The sequence below is a fragment of the Protopterus annectens genome, chromosome 9.part0 (genome assembly GCF_019279795.1).
Source record: "Protopterus annectens isolate FY-2018-M chromosome 9.part0, PAN1.0, whole genome shotgun sequence".
NCBI classification, from domain to species: Eukaryota; Metazoa; Chordata; order Ceratodontiformes; family Protopteridae; genus Protopterus; species Protopterus annectens.
The window spans coordinates 170527674-170540692 of record NC_056743.1 but is presented as its reverse complement, the minus strand read 5'-3'; the positions used below and the strand labels follow the sequence as shown (position 1 = coordinate 170540692).

At 40.6% G+C, this 13019-nt stretch overlaps 1 protein-coding gene across 1 annotated transcript in view; it reads right to left on the bottom strand.

The window, feature by feature from the left end:
* PIK3C2A (phosphatidylinositol-4-phosphate 3-kinase catalytic subunit type 2 alpha) overlaps window positions 1-13019 on the bottom strand; it is a gene marked incomplete in the record, with an annotated part of 1553204 nt that overhangs the window by 1121329 nt on the left and 418856 nt on the right.

Below are 13019 nucleotides of genomic sequence, written 5' to 3'. Positions count from 1 at the left end.
GAAGTCTCTGGGACAGGAATCTATCCCTCCAGCATATTCTGTTTATTGTGGTGACAAGGTTTAGGTCCCTAGAGCGTGCAGCTTGGAGGGATTGGGATTTCTTTAAGTGGAGCATGTCCAACAGCTCTGGGTTTGACAAAGCTTTGTACGTTAGGCAGAGATCGCCTCTGAGTAGGCGATATGCGAGAGAGTAAAGCTGGAGTTTTTTGAGACTGTCTGCATAAGGTATCTGAGGCCAGTAATCCTCTTTGTGAGGTATTTCTGTGGCCTTTCCAGTTGTAGATGTCTTGTGAGGTACATACCAAAAGGGGCAAGTAGAGGGGAACAATGACCTCTCTTTCTGGATGAGAAACCTTTTGTGATGAAGTGAGCCACGTAGAAGGATTTCCTGACCACTGTGGCGATGTGATTATCAAAGGAGGCATTATTGTCCACCTGTGTCCCAAGGGCTCTTATCACACTTTCGGGGTTAAGTAGACTACCACTTATGCGGTAGTTCATGGCTACAGAGTTTTCACTAAAGGGGATGACAATACACTTTTTGGCATTGAGCATCAGACCATGGCTTTGACACCAGGCATCTGTCTCAGTGAGGCCCTTTTGTAGTATGTCCACATCATTAGGAGTTTCGATTATGGCTCCTAGTTTGCAGTCATCTGCAAACTTTGTTAGCCAAAGACCTTCCGTGTTAGCCTGTACTTCAGAGAAGTAGACCCCAAACAGGAGAGGACCCAGGACTGAACCCTGTGGTACTCCACTTGTCACTGGTCTGAAACTGGATTTGGAGTCTGCTACTTTCACAATGTGGGTTCTGTCCATGAGCCAGTTGGCAACCCATCTTGTGACATAGGGATTTATACCTAGTTTAGTGAGTTTATCTATAATTCCAGCGTGGGGGATGGTGTTGAAAGCCTTGGCGAGATCTAGATAAGCTGTGTGAACCACCTTATCCTCATCTATGGCTTTGGTGACTGCTTCAAAGAAGTCAATCAGGTTTAGGAGACATGAACTGCCTTTTACAAACCTGAACTGGGTAGGGTCCAGAGTTTGGAGATTACCAATGTCTTTGTTTATGAGTTCCATGATGATACGTTCCATGGCCTTGCAGACCAGGCTCATCAGGCTAATGGGCCGGTTGGTCACGGGGTCCATCGTGGTTCCCCCTTTGTGGAGTGGGATAACTGTCGTGGTGTGCCATTCAGTGGGCACAAAGCCTGAGGTGAGGCTATGATTGAACATGGTACTAAGGTGGGGTGCCAGTTCATTATGTAGTTCGTGTAGATAGCAGCCTGGGATATTGTCAGGTCCCATGGATGCTGTGTTCTTGGCTTTGGAGTGCGTGTTTTTTTACCTGTGCAGACGTGATTACAGGAACTTTGCATTCTTCCGGTATAGAGATGGGCCCTCTAGGGGGTGAGAGGGGGGTAAAGTTAGCACTGAACCTATCTGCCAGGTTGTTGGCAATATCAGTTGGTTCTGTATATTTAGTGCCATTGTGCTGTAACTCAGAGCAGATCTGAGTATTGCCATTGAGATTTTTGACATAGCTATAGAATGCTTTGTGGTTGTCTTTAGAGTCAGTGGCAATTTTGTTTTCGTAACTAACCTTGGAAGATTTTATGAGGGATCTCAGCTTCTTACTGAGGTTGACCAGGGAGTTCCTCCAGTCATTGGATTTTACTCTTTTTTGCAACAGTTTCCTTCTTCTGTTGTAGAGTTTGTTTATGGCAGAGGACCACCAGATTGGCTTCTTTTTTTGGAGGATAGCATCTTGGTTCCATTAGGGATAGCATGATTCATGCACTTGTGTAAGTGCTTATAAAGTGCATTTGAGTAGGATTCAGCAATCATACCTATACTGTCCGTCTGCATGGGTGTCATGAAGTTTGCCACTTCAATTGTGAAGTTGGCTTTGGAGAAGTTTTTTACAGTGGTTTCCCTAATTGGGGGTGGGGGCAGGATGTGGATGTCTAGGGTGATTAGCTTGTGGTTGGATATGACCAACAAGGAATTGACCTCTGGTGTGGAACACCGGTTGCCCATGTTGGTAATGACCAGGTCTAGGATATTGCTGCCCCTGGTGGGGGTGTGAATAAGCTGATCCAAGGCATTGGAATTGATGAATTCCAGAAAACAATGAGCAAAAGAGTTGGTACATGAGTAGTTCTCCCAGTTAATGGTGGGGTAGTTGAAATCGCCCATTATTAGGGTGTTGGGTTGTACCCTAATACTTTCCAGTGTACCAAGAAATGAGTGGGAATCCTGGGGCATGGTGGGGGTTCTGTAGCAAGCTACAATTTGGATTGCAGTCTTGCCCAGAGTTAGTTGCACTTGGATAATCTCGGATGCATTATGCTGTGCAACTAAGCCTGGAGGTGTGGATATCCTTAATGAATATGGACACGCCACCACCTTTAGTGCTTCGTTCCGGGGTAGGTGGCCGAAAGGTGTGATATGAATTATAACCTGGTAACACAGGGATGCTCTCTGGAGCTTGGAACCAGGTCTCTGTCACTGCACAGATGTCGATGTTCTCCATTTTATGGAGTGCCTCGAGTGAGCGCATTTTGAGGTTTAGACTTCTAGCATCAAGTAACATTACCCTCAGATTTTGCTTGCTTGTACCTGTTACTGTGGTGAATTTGTCATTTGAACCTTGCCTAAAAAAAGGCACTATAGGGGTGGCAAGAGCCTTTGCCAGTATCCGGAATCCCAAGGGCGACAGGTGCAGGCCAGCTCTGGCAAAGCATCGTGGTCTGTCAATCATGTCATCCCAGGCAGACAAATACTGGATCCCCTTAGAATGACACCAGAAGCTTAGCCAATTGAAGTCAATCATTTTGTCCTTGTACTGTGGTATCATTCCGGGTGATGGTAGGATGCCACTCAGGGCTAGGGACGTACCTACCTGGGCTGCAAGATCGGGGAGCTCCTCCATGTCTCTTTTCATGTAGTCCAGGGAGGTACGTCTCAGGTCATTCACACCAACATGGACAATGACAGTGTCATATTTGTACTTATTGTGGAGTGAGACCTGAGTGTGTGTGTTATGTGGGGGATCCTGGCACCTGACAGGCAGCTGACAGTAACGTTCTCCTTGTTTAGCTTGGTGAGTGGAACATCAGTGTGCCTGACTACAGAGTCACCAATGACTAGTGTATTAGGTACGTTGTTATGCCTTATGGGCTGTGGCTGAGTGGCACACTGAGTTTGTGGGCTATGTATCATTTGGGTTGTGTTGGGGGGTGGAGTTTGCTTGCGTTTCTGCTTTGGAGGTCCCTGATGCTTGGGCAGGTTTTTGAGAGCCTCCGCAAATGTAGGTGTGTGTTTTGTGTTTCTATGTGTGTGTTTTCGTGATGTAGGTTTTGAGGGACTATGTGATGAGTGTGGTGTTGTGCAAGTGTTTACCTTCTCCTCTTGACTGTCTAGTCCAGTCTTGGGTGAAGAGAGCTTTGCTTCCAGTTTGGCTATACAAGTGCATCTCTCACAAGTTGTAGTGTTGGATGGTAGGAGGAGAGTGTTGTCTGTGTACATGTGGCAATTGCTGCATTGCCCAAGATGCCCAGATTCATCAGGTAGACAGGAGAAATCACCAATAGCTGACCCTTATACATGCCTGGATAGGTGCTTATTAAGTACTAAAAACTGCTTTCCTCTAGACAAGTGAGGAAAGTTGAGTGCTGTAGTAATTTGCAGCTTATTTAGTGCTTACAACGAGTTCTGAAGTGCTGAGTTCAAAGAAACAGATTTGAGTGCTGAAACTAGAAAACTGGCTAGCTCTAAGAAACAAAATTAAGCTAGAAGGCTTCTCTCCAACACAGAAAGGCTTGGGGGCTCAGAAGTCTACAAAGAGTCTAGACCACTTACAGGAAAGGCAGGAAACAAGCTTAATTATTTTTCTTTCCCAGATGCTCTCTTTGTACACAGTAGGAGTGCCTGAAATCAGAATATGATTTCACTGCACTCAGTTGAGTGAGAATATGAGATGGGCCCAGAAGGAGTATCCAAACACAAATTTACAAGAGGGGTGGGCAGTTTCAAAGCCACCAAGATTAACACCAAAACAAAACCAGGAAGGGTGGGTGGGGAACTAACTGAAAAAACAGTCAAAACCTCCAGTTCAGTTAATATTCAATGCAACACAAATAAATCAATTAAAATGCTGTATTTGAAAAAAGTGCAGATAAAAGGTACTTCAATTCTCTTATACGTCCAGTTGAATACAGTTAGATCTTAGCCGGCCAAAGCTCAGGTTTTAAGTTTGCTTCTCTTCTGATGTGCGTACGTGAATAATCATTTTCCACAAACACAGACTACTGTCAAATTCAATAATTTTTCTTCTACAGTTTGTCAGGATCACCTCTTTCTGCTGGTTAAGACTGCATCCTTACTTGTATAGATCTTGTCTGTTTCCTTATAGCCATGTCTGAAGCATGCACTAGATGTGTCCTTTCAATTAACAAATCCTGCTGTGGAACACCAGTCCAGCTGCTTATTTGTACTTTCATGAACTTAATGAAGAATGTTCTTTCCAGATTCCTTAGTACAGCAGAAATTCTCTGGTCATCTCCCTCTGTTCTTTCGAACTCTTGAAATAGTTCTTCCTGAGAACTCTTATAGCCAAATCTTTTCTTCATTTCAACCTCTGACTTTTGCAGTTTTATCTGAATAGCTAGTTAAATCTTCTTCTGTTTTTCAACCTTTTATTTGAATTTATCTTCTTCATTCATTTTATTTTAATCACCTCAGAGTGTACTTGATTTCTCCTCTAAAATTACTAGTAGCCATCTCATGCACCAAAGCTGAAGCTCAAACTGCTTTTTTTGCTGAAAAGCTGCAGAATTCTTTCCAGCCGCTCCTTTCCTTTTACCTTTTTTTTTTAACCAGGTTCTCTAAATTTCTTCATTGCTGGCATCCAGGCAGTGTAATTATTAGACAGTAACTGAATTTTACCCAAAGTGACAGTTTCACTGGCCCTTTTTTCCCAGTTTTCTGGAGAGCTGAAATTAAGCTATTAATCAGTGTGCAGCCATCCTGGAAGTTATGTTCAAGATGAATTTTATACAGATCATTAAACCAGCCACAACCAAAAATTAATTTAGTAGTATTACATTTAATAAGTCTGTCAAACATTGATGGAATTTCTCCAAGCTTTATCTCCTTAATACAGACACTGCAATCCACTGCTTACTCAGAGAAGTTAGTGATCTACACCGACATCAGACGAGAGTACCCTAACAGAAGAATGTCACTACAGTTTGCTATTTTCTAAGGGGTCTAGGATTGAAAAAACAATATCTCCTGGTTTGAAATTACAATCACGGTCCATAGAATTCAGTCCTCCTTTCCTTTATAAGTACTGTTTCTGCAGCCAAAAAATCTCTTACTTCTAGTCTAAATCGCTGTACACTTTTTTAATTTCTCCAAGTCTTAAGTTTCTAATGCCATGACAGGAATGGACCACATTCCTAAGTTGAAGTATGACTAAAGTTCATGAAATTAGTACTGTTTCAATCTTTGACATCAGCCAGAAGTGCTCTTCACAGCATCTGCAATGTGCCCAGTAATGACTCCTCCTGCGATTTGTACGGAGCTACATGTACTGGTAACATATCTAAATAACTGTAGATTTTTTTTATAAGACCTGTTGCTCCTACTACTATTGGAACTATCTGGGTATCTTTCTTCCACATTGCTCTTGTTTCTGCCTGAAAATCCTGATATTTTATGACTTTGTGTCTCTCTGCATGCAAGACACTGTAGTACACTGGGTGTAGCGATTCCAGTGATCAATGCTACTTTTGTCTTCTTTTCAAGGACTACTATATCTAGTTTTCTCACATCTATCTTTTGAACTGCTGGTAATGGGTGATCTGTACACCTTTTAGATAATGCTAATGTCACTTCAAGACCATCATGTACTACAGACTTGTTCATTTGCATTACTTTCCTTTGTCATCTTCTCTAATATTCTTCTCGTTATTTCCCAAGCCATCTTCTCTAATATTCTTCTCGTTATTTCCCAAGCCATCTTTAGGTGAACTCTCTTTCTGTAATAGGATCTAAACAGTTAATATAATTTTTGTCACTTGCACCCTCATCACTTACACTGGACTTGCTAACTATATCTGATCCAACTGTAACTTCATTACCTTCAACATAAACCAAATATCCAGTACAATGTAATATTTCCTTGGATTTCTATTTTGATAAAGGGTTTTTTTTCTTTGTGAGATTATGTACTGTATTCATCAAAATATTAGGGCTGAACATTTACTGGAAGTAATATATTTGATCATTCCAAATTGCTTTTTTGTATCTGTTGACTAGTTTGGACAGTAAACAGTGGACACGAGATTTTCTTTGAAGTCTCCTCATGTTTTCCAATGAAAAAAGGATAAAACAATAGAAACAAAACAGTTTTAAAAAAGTGACAGACTCAACAAAAGTTCTAGAAACAAGGATTTAGGACAGTAGCTAAAAATGCATGGATATATGTTTACATGGATAAGGAAATCAGTAAGTACCAGTGAGAAAAAAATTAAATTGATATAAATTTTAAAGTATGGCACATTAAATAAAAGTTTATACGTAATTTGGGGGTGGGTGCACAAACATGTCTGCTGGAAGCGTAACTGGTTTTCAAACTGCAAATGATTTTTCTTCTAACAAAGATCCTACAACAATGGGGAAAAGGGAAGTGAAATATGATGAAAATGACAAAAATAAAACCAAAATATTCCATGCTGGAAACATTTAGACAATGTAAAAAGTTAGCCCAAGGAACTATAACTTTACGGTTAGTGCTGGCTGAACCACTATTCCTTGAAGGTAGTTTGATCTTCTGCTATAGTCAAAGAGGAGACAAAACAGTACAGCTTACCTACTGACCAGCTATGACAGACAAGGGAAAAAGGTGAAGGAATACCTTGTCTAAGTATTTAATAATCCGGACCTTCTGAAATTAGATGCAACATCTGATGCTTCTAAAGAAGTTAAGTAGTGTGCACCAGGAGCAGCAATGGGTAACAGTTGAAAGTGACAGGTATGCTAACTGAAGGAATGTTAAAAAACGTATGAATATCTAGAATCACAAACACAGATTAACTGCCTCAGAAATAAGATTCTTAAAACTTGTAACTACAGGCAAATTAAACAAATAGGTGACAGATTCCATAAAAAAAAACAATATACTAAAAATGTTAATCTATGAATGAAAAATTAAACAAATACATGTGGAAACACTGAAGCATTAACGTATAAAGTTGGTGCTGGAAAATGCAACTTTTAGTTTAGTGTTGGCTGTACTTGAACTTTTTATCAACTTCATCTTCTGCCGTAGTCTGAAGCAGGGTTTACAGCAGTACCTTACTCATTGACAAGCTGCAATTGATTATACGGGAAAGGCACAGAAGGCATACTTAACTAGCTTGAGCTTTTGAAAATAACAGCAACATCCGGTATTTCTAATGAAGTTAAAGGAGAAATGTTTGTTAAACAGAGTGCACCAGATTCAAGGGTGAATAATTTCAGAGACACAAGCCATCTGAAAGCAAGCACTGCATTCATGTCTAGGTGCACAGAACATGACTGACAGCTTCAGAAACGATGCAGTTAAACCTCTAGTTACATCAAGTGAAGCAAACAGGTTAGTGCTATAAAGCAAGTGTTCTTGGGCCCAAATAAATAAATCAATGTTCGAATCTGATTAGAAAGAGGCAGAGAAGAATCTTTATTGCTGTTTCTAGAGAGCACCCACTCGACTGCCATGATGAATAAAAGACTAGTTATTATACAATTTTGTTAGAGAACTGTGTTATCGCAAATAAAATGACAAAGTTCAGGGGACAATATTACACAAAAATATTTAAAGTGGCACAAAAAAACTGATTGGCAAACTATGAAGAACCAGTCTGCAACAGGAAAATAAAGGACATATACAATTTGAATTAAAGAATTATGCCGCAGCTAGGCAAATCAGTGTGGGATGTTAATGGGTTAGTGTATAAAAAGAGAAGGTGTAGGATTATATTTACAATAATAATGCACAGATAAAGTAACAACTGAATCTTAAAGAACATGAATATCAGGGTAAAGAAAAGTGAGAAGGAAGCCTTCTTTGTCAGAACAGAAGGAAGGCAAAATACAGATGTTTAAATACTCATTGAAAAAGATAAAAGAATAAAAGTTGATTATCAAATGAAGGATTATTGGGGAAGATTAATATTAGTGAAAGGTTACTGGCAGGGTATACACTTTATGCTGGTTGCAGTACACATTTAACCAAAATTATCAAGACAAGATGTAAAGAATATTATGGGAGAAACTAACATTTTATCATGGTTGTATGGTAGTGCTGGAGACTGGAATACTATAGGAAATGAGGAAGACAACATAGAATACAAACCGAGAACAGATATCTAGAGATATATATGCATGTATATGGGCTCACTGATGTAATAAAACTTGAGAATGAATTGTAATATGCAGAGTTTTCAGGGAAATATGACTTGTTAGGCAAGATTACAGATTGTACACACCAAAAGAATGAAGTAGCATGGTGCAAACTACAAAAACACATCCTAAACAAATTAAGTTTTGTAAGCAAATGAAAGACTAATGTGACAAACACTGAAATTTTCCAGCATTTCTGCAGAAGAATATGCTTAAAGATTTAGTAGGCCAAACTAAGAGAAATGTTAACTAGACTGGAATGAAAGCAATAAAGAACTAACAAAAGACTGGGATAACAAGATTAGAAGCATGGCTACAATGAAATTAAATGAGACCTGGAATTCTAGTAACAGTATCAAAAGGGCTTAAAAGTGTAAGGGATTTACATAATCAAAAAAGTCAAACAACATGTTGAACAGCAGTTGAAAAAAGCCAAAATTCCATTCAGAAATATTTACAAAATATGAATACAGAGCAATGCTTTTAAAACTTTCTGATAACTCCCAATGTTTGAAGCAACAAATGGGTGAAAATGCCTAAAAACAGGAATTAGGAAAATGGTAGAATATAAGTGCAAAGAGGTAAAATATTAACACAATGGTAATCTATTACAGTGCTTTCCAAAGGTACGATGTAAAGGTAAAGATATACAAGAAATAGGAACATCTGAGACTGTTACAACTTCCTCATTTAATAGAAGCAGTAAGCATTAACACTGAAAATGCAAGAAAGTGAAACAAAAAAAAAGGAGAAATCAAAATATAGGGAAAATCCCTGGGCATGAAGGAATTCCAATAAAAAAGTGTGGAAAAAAGGGAGCACGAGATAATACAAGTTCAATTAGGACTTTTCGTAATTTACTGTAGATGGGGGGACATTCCCTTTACTTGGAAATTAGTAGTAGCAGAGCGTTGTCGCCTCAGAGCAAGACTTTGTCCCGTTCGATTCTCAGCTAGAGCGTCTTCTGTGGAGACATGCGTGAATGGGCGTACCTTCGTTGAAGGTTGTGCGTTAGGGCTGGCAACTCAGCACATAAAAATCAACTGCCAATCATTAGCGGACCGGAGTTCCGCTGTGGCGACCCCTAATCGGGAAAAGCCGAAAGACACAACAACAAGTAGTAGTAGTAGCAGAAGTAATAGTAGTAGCATAGTAGCAGTAGTAGTAGCAACAGAAGTAGTAGTAGTAGTAGCAACAGTAGCCAGACGAAAAGGAGGGGAATATCCTCCTGATGCAGGTCAAACAGACCCGTTTCAGTTCTAAGTCATGACTATAAAGTGTACATGATAACTTTGGCAAACAGAATGGCAGCGGTATTTTGTTTTAATAATAGACCTGGATCACTATGGATTTACATAAGGTAAAGGTAAGCAAACGTTTGACCTTATTAATATAGCCCTTGATACAAACAAACTGGACAATAACAAACAGATGCTGAAAAGGTGTCTTGACAGACTGTGTAGGGAATTTATGAAAAGATGTTTCAAGGAATATTTTTCCTTGCAAAAATGACAACTTGATACTTGACATTTATAGAGGAGCTCAAGCTAGGGGGAGATGTGGTGCTGAGCTTTCTAAAGCATTTAGTCTTGGGACAGGAGACCGGTAAGGGTTCCACTTTCACAATTGTTATTATCTGCATTTTATTTAAAGCCATTAGCTGAGACATAAGACATTCAATTGTAGGACATAAGTGGAGAAATGTTAATGAGAAAAATGTCAATTTTGTGAATATATGTTACCAACCCTGAACATTATATGAAAATTATACTTGATACATAATTATTTTACTAGAAGAGCACGATACAAAGTAAATGAAGCAAAAATGAAAGCTATTGTAATAAATACCTTAGTGTACGACTTGATACAGAATTTCTCCTTGTGGGAAAATGACAGGATGAGATACTTGGGAGTTTGGTTAAAAGGGGATGTCAAATAGGCAGCTTAAATAGTGTGGGAAAAAATTATGCAAAACATTGTAATACATGTAGCAATGACAGATCAGAAGTGGCAGAATACGAAAAAGAAAATTAAGGAGTTTCAGAGGATAATAAAAGAGAAATAATCCAATAAGAAAAACTAATACTGACAAAAGTACAGTTGTGTACACTTACCATAAATGTTGATGCTCGAGTGTATTCACTGTTGCAGTCCTTACAAAATGGGTTATCTGGCTCCTGGTAGCCTACAGTTGGCCAGAACACCAAAGTTCTTGGTATATGACATTGGCTGCCTTCGTTCTAGGCCTGATGTCAGGTCATCAGATACAAAAGAAGGCAGCCGATGCCATTTCCTCAGTTTTTCTTGCCTTAACTGTCAGGAACCCCCAAAAAATGGTTAGACCAGGAAAAGAGAATCCAGTCTGTGCCCTAGGAAAAAAGGGGGGATGGAAGGGGGGAAACCAGGATTGCAACAGTGAATACACTCGGACATCTGCATTTATGGTAGTGTACACAACTGTACTATGTTCATCGTGTTTCACTGTTGCAGTCCTTACAAAATGGGTTGATTCCCAAAGCCCAGGAAAAAAACAAAAGTGAGGAGGAACACCCACTGTTTAAGGGTTGGTAAGGATGCCCTGCAACACTGCAGTGGCAAAACTAGCCATGGACTTAGAAAACAAGGGTAAATTGTAATGTTTAGTGCAAGTGTGGACAGAAGTCCATGTAGCTGCTTCCAGTATGTCCCTAGTAGGTACACCTCTTAAGAAAGCTGCTGAGGTAGAGGCTGCCCTAGTAGAATGGGCCCTAATACTCTGAGGAGGAACCTTGCCATGCTATAAGTAACAAAAGTGAATACAATGAGCAATCCACTTAGAAATGGTCTGTTTTGAAATAGCTTTGCCCTGAGCTCCAGGAGCAAACCTGACCAACAACTGATCTGACTTTTGAAAAGATTTAGTCCTGTCCAGGTAAAATCTAAGGTGTCTATGCACATCCAGGGAATGCAGTAACCTTTCCCCTTTATTCTGAGGATTAGGAAAGAAGGTAGGCAGGTGGATAGACTGGTTAATAGACGGGCTAGAAACCACCTTAGGCATAAAGGAGGGATTAGTTCGAAGAGAAACCCGATCCACATGGAAGACAAAAGGCTCTAACTGCCATTGAGGCCTGCAGCTCCAAAACTCTTCTAGCTGAATAGCCAAAAGAAAGGCAGTTTCCAGGAGAGAAACTTCAGGTCTGTTGAGGCAGCTGGTTCAAGTTTCTCAAGTACAAAATTGAGATCCCAAGCAGGAGTAGGTGCTCTTCTGGGAGGCATTAAATTGCTAGCTCCCCTGAGGAACTGTTTCATCAGGGGTTGAGATAAAATGGGATGCTCAAAAGGAACAATGAGCAGAAACAGCTGAAGCATGGATTTTGATAAAAGAAAAGGAAAGTCCACCATTAAGCAAGCCTGCCAGACAGTCAAGAATGAGAGGAAGAGAAGGTTGAGAAGGGTTTTTTCCTCTAGTCTGCATCCAAATTAACTTATCTGCGTACGATTTCCTAGTGTTAGGCCTCCTGGCCTCACGAAGGACCTCAACCACTTGTTGGGAAAGGTTTAAATTATGAGCCAAGCTGCCAAATGCAGACACTGAAGATGACGATGCAGAATTCTCCCCCCCACTCCTGAACCAAGAGATCTGGTATCAGAGGAAGATGCCAAGGCCAAAACTGGGAGAAACTGTAAAGTAGTGGATACCAATGTTGTCTGGGCCAGTCTGGAGCTATGATGATGGCCCTTGGTTTTTTTGTCCCTTATCTTTAACAGCACTATGGGAAGAAGAGGCAGAGGAGGGAATGTATAGATCGAGAGCTGTGTCCAGGGGAAGGACAGAGCATCCACTTTCCAAACTTTGTTGTGATGATCCCTAGTGCAAAAGGTTGGAAGAAGGTGGTTGGTTGGAGATGAGAAGAGATCCACCTGGGGAGTGCCCCAACAATGAATGATGCGCTAGAAGATGGTTTTGTTTAGTTTCCACTCGTGAGGATCCAGGACCTGCCTGCTCAACCGGTCTGCCAAGGTGTTGAGCCTCCCTGAAAGAAACTGAGCTACCAGATGAATGCCCATGGAAGCTGCTATGGACCATAGTATCATACTTTGTCTGCACAGGGGTAAGAGTGCGTCCCTCCCTGCTTGTTGATGTACCACGATTGTGGTGTTCTGTCCAGACCAGAAGAGTACAAGAAGAGAGAAGACATTTGAAAGCCATTAAGGCCTGCTGGACTGCCATCAGTTCCTTCAGATTTATGTGCAAATGAACCTGTTGAAAGTTCCAAGTCTTCTGAATGCATCTACCCTCTAGATGTGTTGTGAGAGTCTGGCTGGCAGGAGGTGGGCAGAAAGGCAGGCCTTTGTTCTGTGCACAGGCCTTCGCCCACCAAAGGAACTCCATCTGCAGGCAGGGAATTAGAGGAAGTATCAAGTCTAAATCCTGAGTGTGTTGACACCAAAAGTTTTTGCGGTACCATTGCATTTTCCTCATATGCAGCCTGGCATATGTAATCATCAGAATACATGATGTCATGAATCCCAGGGCTTGCAGGAATTGCCTTGCAGAGAGCTGGGTCATGCCTGCCAAATTT